The sequence below is a fragment of the Abramis brama genome (genome assembly GCF_963993115.1).
Source record: "Abramis brama genome assembly, chromosome: 8".
In the NCBI taxonomy this organism is placed as follows: domain Eukaryota; kingdom Metazoa; phylum Chordata; class Actinopteri; order Cypriniformes; family Leuciscidae; genus Abramis; species Abramis brama.
The window spans coordinates 3,713,671-3,726,486 of NC_139970.1; the positions used below are offsets into that span (position 1 = coordinate 3,713,671).

General features: G+C 39.4%; 1 protein-coding gene across 1 annotated transcript in view; it reads right to left on the bottom strand.

Annotated features, from left to right (window-relative positions):
• Positions 1–12,816, bottom strand: part of LOC311088070 (uncharacterized protein) — a 135,640-nt gene that overhangs the window by 46,688 nt on the left and 76,136 nt on the right. The window lies entirely within an intron of this gene.

Genomic DNA, 12,816 nt, shown 5'->3' on the forward strand with positions numbered 1-12,816 from the left:
CTGAGACTATCAACCATCTATTTTGGGATTGTCCCAAGACCCAAATGTTTTGGAAAGAACTCAGTTAGGACTTGCGAAGAAAAGTCATGACTCTTGTTAACTTTGAAGAAATTGATGTTATGTTAAAATGTTTTTCATTTGAGGGTGATAAATATCTTTTCTTTTTTTATTTTTTTTATTTTTATTTAATTGTTATAATTATATTATATGTTGGAATAAACATATGGCAGGACTTTTACTTTCTGACCCGTGGACTTTACACCTTTGGAAATATATAATAGATGTCATGGGAATTCATGGTGAAAATATATATACATCTATTTGATACGCTATTCCAATCAAGTGGGAAATTAGTTAGGATCTTGTGAATGGATTGACTAAAAAGAGAAGTAAATGTAAACAAAAGTCACAGGGTAAAACTATCTACTACACTGAAAAAATATTTTCATTCATCCAATTAAAAAAATTTAGGGTAATGGTTCACATCTATATTTTATAACTTGAACCAATGAAAAATAAATAACTTACTCTAACCAATATTTTCTATGTCTATGAAAACTATTTTATAAAACTTGGTACAAAGTACATTTAAATTCTATTTTTGATTAAACAAAAATATATAGATTTAATCAAAACAAAACTTCTCATTTAAGAAATATGTATTAGAAATTATTTGTTTTCTCCAATCAAATATAGATTTAATTAAACAATTATGTATCATTTTTAAAAATAAAAGTTAATAGAAATTATTCATTTTAAACAAACAAAAATATATGGATTTAATAAAACGTTTCCCATCAAGGAACATTGCTTAATATTTGATCTGATCCAAAATCTAATAAATAAAAAAAGACAAATAATTTACATTGCATAAAGATTTATTGACTTATTTCCACACATCCACAATTTCAGTGCTCAAGTGTCATATTTTAACTTCAAGGGCTTGCAAACATTGACCTTAGAAAACAACAGCCTTATCAGCCTTACCCGAGAACAATGCAGTGAATTAGGGAAATGCAACAATTTCTCAGTTCACTATCTCTATCACTATCTAAAAAACAACAACACATTGTTGAAATGTTTCGATTTCAGCTAAACTTATCGCAATTTTATCTGAACTAGACTGCTTCAAGACATACTGTGAGTCTGTGAAGGTTTGTTAAAGGTGCTCTAAGTGATGGTGGGTGACGTCACTTCTTGTTGACGTTTAAAGTATTGTCAAACAAAACGGAGGCTAGCTCGACCCTCCCTCCTCCTCATCCGCGCACTAACCCCCCAAACCCTTCTTGTCGGTTATTGGCTGGAACAGTTTCTTATGTTTGTGGTGCGGTTGAGCCCAGTTTGTTTTTGCTGCCGTTTGTGGAGCCTGGGCTGTCTACAGAGACCGCGTTTCTTTACAGTGTGTTCAGGGGACAGGCAGCTAGCGGATGGTGAGGAGATGTTTGCTGTATGTGACAAACAATGTGTGACATCGCTTAAAGCACCTTTAAGTGTGAGATTGAGAGCTAGTTTATGTAGGAATGAATGAATGGGAATGGTCATACATGCAATATACATTATCAGTCGATATAATAATCATTACAATATTATTCAAGTGTGTCAAACCTACAGTATTAACGCCACAAAAAACGGCCAAGAATTCCCACATACATCACAATGGATGTCTGCACTTAAAGGGATGGTCCGGAGTAAAATCAACCTAGGGTCATTTGCACCATGACATCGAACCAAACACCCCCCAGAAGCATTTTTTCCCTTTGAACAATATTAAAATTAGAGCTTATTTAGTTATATCAGCCGAATGGATTAGTGCAGGCGCTAATGGATCCAGGTGTGTATCTGGTAAATTACCCCACTAATAATGCCCAGAATGGTACCAAACTTCTACAGTAGTACAAATAGGTTCTGTACTCATAAAATGAGGCATTGGAAAGTTTGTAAGTACATCAGGAGTTTATTTAAATAACACTTGCCTGACAGCGAATGCTACTGCTAACGTGGACGTTGACGTCACTTCAGTGATTTGAGAAAGCACATTAGCAGTAGCATTCGCTGTCAGGCAAGTGTTCTTTCAGACAGGCGTGTGTCTGTGTGAGTGACTCTGCCACTTCGCTCAAGTCTGCATCGCTAGAATAAGATTTTTAAGAAAAGATTTTATTAGCGAGTGTTTCCAGTATGTTTAAAACCATTTTAGAAATGGGAGTGAGTCTAACCAGGCTTCTCTGGTACTCAGCATTTCCAGCCCTAAGTTGGGATTCTGTTGAATGAGAGAAAGTTGGGATGACAAACACCTTGGGCCACTGCTCCTTTCTGTAGGTATTAGAGGAATGGCTGCTTACGGGTAACAAGTCATCTAAGCTTGCAGAGATACTTGAATCATCTTGGCTGTGAAAATTGCCCTTATCCACAGACATATCAACTGATTCCAAGAATAGAGTCACAGTGGGTTCAACATGAATAACTTTCAAAGTGGCAAGATCCTTCAGTTCTGAGGTTCTAACCCTAACCTTAAGTTAACCCAAGTTCCAAAATCAGCATCGTAGTACTGAAGTCGTATTTCATTAGTTACACCACAGACGCTTTTTATTTGCTGGGTGAATTCGTCAACAGAGGATGGGATGCCATTTGGAAGCTCCAACCCTGATGCGGTTGTCCTCTTCTAAAATCACCAGGAGCCGTGTGACGCCCGCCATGCTTTGAGATCCTCTGAGTAGGATGAAAAGAGAGAAAGACATTAGAAATGTGCATAACTAGTTCTTTTTTATGGTTGAATGATGAGTGGGTGCTATGAAGTTCATGTTAGAGGCATAAACAATTAATCAGCATTATGAATCAAATCCACTGTGACCTTCATTAATGAATATGTATGTATATATTTGACCCAATCCTTAAAGACATGATTAATGCAAACCTTAAACTTGAAAATATCGCTTGAGTGTAATAAGCCGCATTGCCCCAACTGTGTAGTCTACCAGGGGGAAAGGATCGGTCAGTTGAGATGGCTCCAGAACTTCAATCTCCTTTGAAGGTGAGGTTTCAAGTTGATAGGCTCTGAAGTGTTCCATGTACCAAGAACTTAGGGTGTATTCACACCAGGAAAGTCCGATAGTTCACTTGCTTTGGTCCGGACCAAATAGAATGTTGATTTTTTTTGTTTGGTACGGTTCGCTTTCACACTGCTCTTTTTACAAGTGAACCAAAATGTGTAAACAAAACCACACGTGTGCTAAGGTCGTCCATTCATTGGACAGGAATTCTCAAGCAGGGAAAAGCAGGAAGTGCACAAACAGGCTCAGCATGGAGATATTTCGTAATGTAATATTTGTTATTTTACTGATTTGGTGTTATTCTCTACAAACGCAATATGAAGAAACTATGGTAGTATAGATAAAAGCCCGCCCGCACTGACAATTGATTGCTTGGGTCCTTACATGCGCTTCGTGAGGCACACTAGCTGGCGCACACACGCAAGGTCTCTCGCTCCCTCTCTCTGCCGTGCGCGCGCTCTTGCTCGCTCGCTCTAGATTCCCGGAGATTTTAACTGATTTGCGGGCATCAGGGAGCCGCTATCGACATGCGGGAGACTCCCGGAACTTCCGGGAGACTTGGGATGTCTGTATACCATTATGCCAAAACGTCCGTTTTGTTAAGTATCCTCATAAGAGCAGTCAAATAAAAAGACGCAGTTTTCTGCAGTTGGGTCGGTTCATGTTCACACCGTAAACGAACCGTACCAGAGTTCGTTTGGAACCGTACCGAGACCACCTCTTCAGCTGGGTCTCGGTTCGATTGTTTGGTCCGCACCCGAGTTCGATTGCTGTATTCACACCTGCCCAAAAGGTCCGCACCAAGGGGGGAAACGAACTAGAGTTCGATTCAATCGAACCAAACAAGGCAGGTGTGAATACACCCTTAGTTTCCGAACAATGAAGACCAACTCCTTTTTGAGAACCACCATCAGGATGATTTCAGTGAAGGCAGGCATTCCTTCAATTGAGCCATATGGAAGGATCATTCCAAGTCTGTAGTTAAATCCATTATAGGTGACATTTTCAGACAAAGAAACTTCATTCACATTTGGGTGCTTGTGTTTAACAGCCAGTGCAATATCATCTTTCAGGACATCAATGCTAACTGTTGAACACTTTTTAACTTCCAATAAAGGTTTAGGAAAGTTGAATGAGTAGAGCTGGTGCGCCAGAGATAACTGGTGTCTCTCTGCCAAGGAATACAACAAGTTTTTAAAGCAGCTAGTGTGTCATGCAACTCTCTTAAAAAAGCTATGTTTCCCTTCAAATCTTAAAGTCCAGAGTGAAACAAGAGGTCCAAACTGATAAATTAGCTGCGGGTAGTGTTCCAAGAAGTGATGCTTTGGAAGCAAGTTGGAGTCTGGGAAAACCTCCTTAAACCGTACTCTATGCTCAGAGATTTTGAAATTTAAATAAGCTATTGTTTCGTCAGTATGCACAGGTGTGACAACAAGGTCAACAATGTCCTTTAAGTCAGTGAGGAGATTCCAGGCAGGTTCGTCAGCAGGTACTTTCTGTCCCAAGAAGAGTGGCAAAAACCTTATCAAACTCCAGTTCTCGTGAGAATTGCCACCAACTGTTTTCCTTTTTGAATAGGAAAGTGGCACAGGATGGGGGGAATTTGCTTTATCTTTCCACTTGAAGGGAAAAGTTTTTATGGAGTCATTCAAAAACTCCAAGGTAAAGTACTTCTTTGAGGTGAAAACAGAGAGACAAAGAGCTATTTCATGAGGAACAATCCCTTCAAATAAATCATGAACTATGTCTGGTGGGAAGCCAGTAGTGACATTGAAATGAGCAAGTTTTTCGGACAAAACACAAGTTCTCTTAACGCCCAAAAAATTGGCCAACGATTCCCCCTCAAGTGTTTTAAGATGTCTTGCGTGACCCTCCTCGTTCTTTAATGTTAATTTCCCCATCACCCCATGGTCACCCCATGCTCCCATCACCTTTGTTTCCCCGCTGTATGCAGGCTCAATGAGTGACAGGGACATTTTTAAATTGTCTGGTATAACCAAATGCCTCACGCCAGAAATTGCCATTATGGTGGACGAAGGATTTCTAGTGGACAACCTTGTCGCTGGAAAGGTTTACTGACCTGCCTTCCTGGTAAAGAACACCCAGATGGCCAAAGAGGATGTCCAGCGCACTCAGTCCATTGCCTGCCTCAGAGTCCACATTGAGAGGTGCATCAGGAGGGTCAAGGAGAACAAACTGTTTGAAAAGGTCATACCTCTGTCTATGTCTGGGTCTCTTGACCAGCTGTTCTCAGTTGCTTGCTTCTTTTACTTGAATCCAGTAAGGATGAAGGAGAGAGGCCAGATTGGGTTTCAGAGGAGTCCTTCGATCAAGTCTTTCAAACTCTGCATTATCCTCTGAGGAAAAGGATCCTGCTGAAGTCACTTACTAATAAAAAAATATATATTATTATGGGGACTGCAGCTACACCTCCTCGGTCACAAGGGGAGCACCTGCCGAACTCGTGATCAAAACCCCTGGACCAATGAGATTCATTTGTCTACTTCTGCTGGCAAGAGTGAATCCCCATGAAGAGACCACAACCAGCTTGTGTAATGCGGACATAGGGAGGGCAGGTTTTTTGTGCTAGATCTTCTCCATGTTTGGAACAGTGAGAAAAAACAAGCCAGAGCTCCCATCTGCATTGTGTGACAACAAGGGGCAGAGAGAAATTTTCATCAATGTTTGCTTTTACAAGCACACATACTCTTAGGTCTTACTGCCCACCAGAATTCACCAGGATGCTGCAGAAAGCACAGGAAAAGACAAGAAGCCAAAAATAATCTTGTATTACAACAAGACCAAAGGTGGAGCCTTTTGTATTTTTTTTTTTACATTATTTACAAATTTTTCTATGACAAATTGCTTGTTATTTTTAATTAGTAAGTCACTTTAGATAAAAATGCTAAATGAAAAAAAATGAACAAAATTACTTCAGACTGCTCAGACAGTTTAAATATTTTGTCTTTTTCTGAGAGTCTTATTCAAGATGGTTACTTCTTACACCTAGCCTGGCTAACGTCAGACCAAGTCTCATTTGAGACTTGGTCTGGGAACCACGTGTACATTTTCTCGTATTTGAGGCGTGGTTTACGAATGCCCAGAGCCGTTTATTGGTCGCTATGAATGTCTATCAAATGCGCCTGTACGTAGCTCATAGCCAATCACTTCAATTATACCAGATGACGTATATAGAGTGACAGAAATTCGACGAGGAAAAAGACGATGGGTCAAAGATTTATTTGTACACGAATATTACCGTTTGTGCAAGATAAACATGAGGGTAGAAGGTAACGTCGAGTCTGATGCCATGTTGGATCTATAGATATAAACAAACTGCTTCGGTGTCGTCATCGTCTTGCTGCTCCCTCCCCGTTCTGTGATTGAATCTGCTCCATGGTGTCCAGACTGCCTAGCAGCGTGAATAAAATCGCGCTGCGAGCAAGGCAGCATGGGGAAACCCAGGCTAGCTTACACCTGTAAACGGAAATCCAACCGTTGGCCCATGGTTTTCTTCTCAAATATGCTGGGTGTGTGTGCCCTAAATGTTTTTGTCCAGTGGACGTAAATTAATCCTGCCTGGAATGCAGGAAAGAGTTTCAGAAGGTGGCTCTTTTTGGAAGAGCTAGGGAGAGCTCTGGTATCTCCACAAATTCAAATGTGGAATGACGTTCTACGTGCACCAGCCTCTCTAAGAATGATGAGTCAGACCAGAAAACCCTCTTCAGAAGACATGCCTGTTATCTTCTAAACAGAAAAAGGAAACAAACAGAACACAGAGTGATACAGAGCCAAAACTTATCTAAGATCTGCACTGCTGTACTCTAATTTTCTTTAAGTTAGTACTGAGGTAGTTTTGACACTGTGGAATGTTTTATCAGTGCTTCCCCTACCATTGTTTTAGTGGGGCGGCCCAGACTCTAGACCCGCTGTGAAAGTCACTTGAGCAACCACTTCATTTGAGAAAAACTATCGTCATGTCATAAACACAAAGGTCTTTACGGCACCCCGTCAAAATAAAAGTTTGGTTTAACTTGAAGAAAAATACATTACTGTTGTAAAGTAGAATTTAGATACATTCCAATGTAATATTAATACTAACACTAATACAAATAAATTATCATCAAAACATATCTGTTTTCTGTCTATGTCTGTTTTATTTGTCCTGTTTCTTGTTTGTTTTATCACACGCTCTGTTTGACGTTATTGAATATTCGATCGGCGGTGTCCGATTGTTTATTTTGCGACCCCAGAGATGATTGGCATCTGCACTCGCATTAAGTGCCAGTTGCATTGAGGAAAATGTGTTACCTGCCGGGATGTCTGTGCACGTGGAGGAAATGGCGAAGGAAGCGTGCAAAGCATGCTGGGGTCCTTGTGAGATCAAAGAAGATTGGGAAGTTCCCAGTCATCAGGGGCCATATTCACAAAGAATTTTAAGGCTAAAAGTAGCTCCTAACTGGCGAATTTAGGAGCAACTCCTAAAAATAATGGGCGTGTCACTCGTAACTTTAGGACTCCTAATTTTTTTGACTAAGAGTAATTCACGAAGCATTTTAGCCCTAAATGTATCACCTAAGTCTGGGACAGCTTAAAAGAAGTCAAGAGGACTCCTAACTCACTAAGACCTATTCACAAACCGCTTTTTGTGGCATTTCACGTTGCGATGTTTTGAAATGCGTATGCGGCGGCTACAGGAGCTCCAATCGCGAGGGAACAATTTTGCATTGTAGGCATAACTAGGGATGCAATAACGCCACCAACAACAACCAAAACTAGGCTACTCATTGCATGTAAACTAATTGTAACGTTTCATTGTGAATCAAATTAAAATGTTCTTCTCTTTGCAAACGTAGGCAGAGGCATATAGTAACAGATTTATTCAATAATGTTGCAAAGATATTGCATCAATCCATATGTTTCATTAGGCTACTAGGCTATTTGTTTTGCCTTACTCTTTATTCATTTAGGCTATTTATTCAGTTATTCATCATCTTCTGTCCTTCACACTACTTGTGTAGCGCACGCATTCTCAGACCTGTCACCTGTCACTCATCATCGTAGGGGAGGTGTTTGGAATCATTCCCGCGTTACAATCATCAGCCAATCAAGGTGGTCACTTCAGTCAAGCTCGTGCATGAGTAATGACGTCATCCATAGCAACGAAGGCTCACTCTTAGTTTAGGAGTTGTCATTTTTCTTTACTAAGAGTAGGTCTGAAAGGCGTTGTGAATAACTTTTAAGAGAAAACTCCTAGCTAAAATCTTTTAGTGCGATTTAGGAGTACTCCTAGTGGTAAGATAAAATGCTTTGTGAATACGGCCCCAGACCAGCATCTTCGATGGCGAAGCCAGTGGAGGTGAACCTGAGATGTTCATACCTTGTGTCTGTCTTTCCGTCTTTGGCGTTGATGCCTCAGTCCTCGCGGATGGTTCACGTAAGGTGACGGTCTGCAGATCGAGGAGTTAATCTTCTGAATCTTCACTCTTTACATGATGGGAGTCCAGTAACATTCTATGATTCCTCTCTGCAATCCTCTTCCGATACCACTCCAGTGACAATAGCGTTGATTAACGCAAGATCTCTGGCTCTTTTTTTTCTCATGAAATTGATTTTTTATTTGTTACTGAGACATGGCTTAATACTGGTGAAATGACTTCTCTCTCTGAACTTTCTTTCCTCCTGGTTGCAGTTTTTTTAGTACCCCTAGGTCTGTTGGTTGTGGTGGGGGTCTAGCAGTTGTTTTTAAAGACAAGTTTAAGTGTAGACTTTTACCTTCTGTGTCCTATTGCACTTTTGAATCTCAGTTAATTACACTGAATTATTTTTAATCTGTGTTGTGTTTTGATTTACAGACCCCCAAACTTTCATAGGGATTTTATACAGGATTGTTTTCTGGAATGGTCCCCTCTTTTGACAATATTTTCATTTTGAGGGATTTCAATATACATGTGTGCTGCCCTTCAAAGCCCCTGGTCAAAGAATTTAAAAATTTATTAGAGTCATTTGATTTTCTACAATGTGTTTCTGGTCCAACTCATGAACGTGGTCATACGCTTGACCTTGTATTATCTCTGGGATTCTCTGTTGATAGTGTGAAGATTGCTGATACTGTTTTTTCTGAAGACTTATTTTTAGTTCTAACTTTCCTTGTTATGCGCTATCTAATATTGTTTCTGCCTCTGTTTCATCTCGTATACTCAATCCATGCACAGCTAGTAGATTTTCAGCTGTTTTTGAGGTCTCTCCTTTATTTTCATTGATCGAGTCCCCCCTCCCTGTATGGGTTTAGAAGAGTTGGTCGACCAGTTTTACTCTTCTTGTTTAGATATTTTAGATGTTGTGGCTCCTGTCAAAGTCAGGGAAAAAAAGGTCAAATCGCAGCCTTGGTTGAACAGTACAACCCGTGCTCTTAGGCAGGAGTGTAGGAGGGCTGAACGCAAATGGGTTAAAGATAAACTACAGGGCCCGTATTCATAAAGAATCTTAATGCAAAGAGTAGCTCCTAGTGACAAAATTCTAAGAAAATTCTTAGAAATGTGGGCGTTTACTCTTAAAATTAAAGAAAAAATCCTAGTAAAGAAAAAAGTAATTCAGGAAGCATCTTAACCCTTAACCTTAAGAGGTTTTAAGGTTAAAATTGTTAGGAGCACGGACGAGGACTTTTAAGAGGCTTAAGAGTTTCTTTAGCAGAGGAGAAAATGGCAGAAAGACGAAGAGGGAGAAGAAATGTGTTGCAGACAATGGATGACAGTGAGTTAATAAGACGCTATAGATTAGATCGTGCAGGGATCATGTTTGTGACTGATCTTATTAGAGACACGCTAATATCTCCAACACAGCGCAGAAATGCCATAGCGCCAGAAATGAAAGTAATCACTACATTACGATATTTGGCAACTGGGAAAATTCCATGTTTGATACATTAAAACCAACATTCAAACCACCACTTAAATAGACATGCCAGCAATCAGTGTAATTGGAAAGAGTGGAACAATTTTTATCATTCTAAGCCAAGCAAATACCTTATAGGAAATTAACAGCATGGTAAATAAAAAAAACGATTTATATATATAAGTGTGTGTGTGTGTGTGTGTGTGTGAGAAATGTCAAATAGGAAACAATACGCATGTAATTTCAAAGTGAAGGCTTAGAATAGACCCTATACTTAAAATCACTTTTTCCCCCCTTCTTGGACAACCAACCAATCACAGTCTTCAAAAGATTGTGTCATACATAGCAACGGGGTCAACCCCGCCTCCTCACTAAGATAAAAGTTTTTGTCTTTTCCTTACTCAGAGTTGCTCTCAGATCGGTCCCGAATTGCTCTTAAGCTAAGACTCCTACGTAAAAGTTTTTAAGCTAAATTAAGAGTTTTCTGAGAGGATTCTTAGAATCTTTATGAATACGGGCCCTGGTCTCTTATGAGATTTAGAAGAACCGTTTGAGCAGGATCAAAGAGCTAGAGCAAAGAGCTTAAATTGGCTAGATCAAATTATTATCATCATCAAAAAATGTCATCATCTCCAAAAACGGTCATAATTCTAGAGTACTTTTCTCTATTGTAAATGCTGTTCTTCATCCTACTGCTTAGGGCTGTAGTCAAGACCACCTTTGTCAAGTCCAAGACAAGTCCAAGACCAGGACTAGTCGAGTCCAAGTCAAGACCAAGTCCAAAAAGGTTAAAGTCCGAGTCAAGACAGAGTCCAGGTCTGCTAAAAAAAAAGTCTGCTAAAAAATATAGCCTATAGAAATTAAATCATTATGTAATAATGAAATAATGAATGATTTTAAATCGGGTTGTTATGGACAATTAAAAATGTGAATATTCACGTTGCACCAGCGGTGGACTTTCAGCGAGTTTATTTAAACATTTATTTTTTAAAGAGCCGTTTGTGAGTCAAACGAGCTGGCTCACGAAAAAGAGCCGAAATGCCCATCGCTAGTTATTAGGTGGCCAGTGTTTCACTTTCCATCCAATAATATTTTGTTTTAATATCGCGGCATATGTGTGCTTACTGGTGAAGGATTCAAATTTAAGAATCTATTTCAAATATGCTTCCTTACATAACATCACGGTAAAGAATATTGTATTTAGTGTTTAAGGGTAAGATAATGATTCTGCTCAGCAAAGTTGCCTTTCCTGTTTTCTCTTTAATGGCTCTTTGAGTCCCAGTATCACTCAGAACTGATGGGATTAGCACACGAATGATTCACTGAGAATCTCACCTTTTGTTCTGCAAATGGCTTTCGGACCCAAATGGCCCTTGGAGCCTTATGCTGATTGAATTAGGATTGGCCAGACCCTCACAGTCTAGGGTGTTACCTTAACCCAGGGGTCGGCAACCCAAAATGTTGAAAGAGCCATATTGGACCAAAAAAAAAAAAAAAAAACATCTGTCTGGAGCCGCAAAAAATTAAAAGCCTTATATAAGCCTTATAATGAAGGCAACACATGCTGTAAGTGTCTATATTAGCTTTATATTAGCTTTATATTAGCTTTATTAGCCCCCTAGTATCAAAATGATAAGTAGGCTACAAATACATAATGAGCATTCATGATTAAATGTTTATTTTCCCTGAAGCGCATCCTGGAGAGAATGACGCACCACGTGACTACTCTGCTGTACGATCGTGCTTTAAGTTTAACTTCCATTATAATTTTAATGTATTATGTTTCGTTTTATTTATTCGTGTATTATTTTTACAACGTTGAAAAACTTAACCCTTTCACACATAAGTTTAAAATATTCTGACTGACCCCAATGTGTCACTTTATGGTTTCCATGGTGACGCGTCATTGCGTGTCACGTGACACACCGCAGCAACAACAGAGCTGAATGAATGATGATCTGCTTTTATGTCATTTTTCCTTTTGTATTCAAAATATTCACAAATTTGTTAGATATGGCATGAAATATCTGATATTCCGATTGTCAAATATATGCAAGTGGAAGTGTTTTGTTGTTTAAACACCTTTATAACGATCGCGTTAGTTGAGCTGTATGCGCGATGGGCTCCGCCATCTTAGTTTGTGCCGCAGACGCAGTTCAGAGAATCAGATCTGTTGGATTTACAACACGTGAATTCATCCACTTCTCACTTCACTAAATACATAAAAGTAAGTGGCTGGTGAACTGGGAGAAGAATAGAGTAAACTTTAAAGTTACTTACACAATGTGTATCTGATATGAATAAAACGTGTCTAATTATAATGGAAAGGATTATTATTGCCTCTTCCTTTAACATCAGTGTGTATTTTACAAACTCTAAATGTATTGTTTTTTTAGTACTTATATGTCTGAAACCTAAAATAAACATTATGTGGTTGAAAACACTGAAAAGTTGTGCTATATGACAGCTCTGAGCGCGCCTGTCTCTGGCTCAGCGCCAGGCAACGCGTGAGAGCACATTTGAATTTAGCAGTTGATCACGTCATGCACTGACCGTTCTAATCACACCGGTGTGATCGTACGTGCGAAAGGGTTAGAATGTTTGTCATGTTTTTCCTCCTACAGAAATTATATTAAAACAAAAAATATTTTTTCCATTTTCATATTTTTGAAAAAGCTCCAGGGAGCCACTAGGGCGGCGCTTAAGAGCCGCATGCGGCTCTAGAGCCGCGGGTTGCCGACCCCCGCCTTAACCTGTATACTCATTTACATGCTTTGTTTGAATTTGTCTCCACCCCCAAAAGTCCCTCCTCCTAAAATGCCTATAAGATACCATGTAAAGTTATGTTAGATCAGATCATGTTGGAAGTTTCTAC